Source organism: Neophocaena asiaeorientalis, unplaced genomic scaffold (genome assembly GCF_003031525.2).
Source record: "Neophocaena asiaeorientalis asiaeorientalis breed wild unplaced genomic scaffold, Neophocaena_asiaeorientalis_V1.1 scaffold243, whole genome shotgun sequence".
NCBI lineage: Eukaryota > Metazoa > Chordata > Mammalia > Artiodactyla > Phocoenidae > Neophocaena > Neophocaena asiaeorientalis.
Window position 1 is genome coordinate 162,269 of NW_020173113.1, and position 325 is coordinate 162,593.

Sequence of the window (325 nt, forward strand, 5' to 3'; positions counted from 1 at the left end):
GGTAGTAGAGTCATTTTCACAATGTTGATTCTTCCAATCCAAGAACATGGTATATCTCTGCATCTATTTGTATCATCTTTTATTTCTTTCAACAGTGTCTTACAATTTTCTGCATACAGGTCTTGGTCTCCTTAGGTAGGTTTATTATGAGATATTTTATTCTTTTTCTTGCAATGGTAAATCGGAGTGCTTTCTTAATTTCACTTTCAGATTTTTCAATATTAGTGTATAGGAATGCCAGAGATTTCTGTGCATTAATTTTGTACCCTGCAACTTTACCAGATTCATTGATTAGCTCTAGAAGTTTTCTGGTAGCATCTTTAGG

At 33.2% G+C, this 325-nt stretch overlaps 1 protein-coding gene across 2 annotated transcripts in view; it reads right to left on the reverse strand.

Moving 5' to 3' along the window:
* Window positions 1-325, reverse strand: part of JADE3 (jade family PHD finger 3) — a 142,538-nt gene that overhangs the window by 124,616 nt on the left and 17,597 nt on the right. The gene's annotated exons all lie outside the window — the stretch shown is intronic.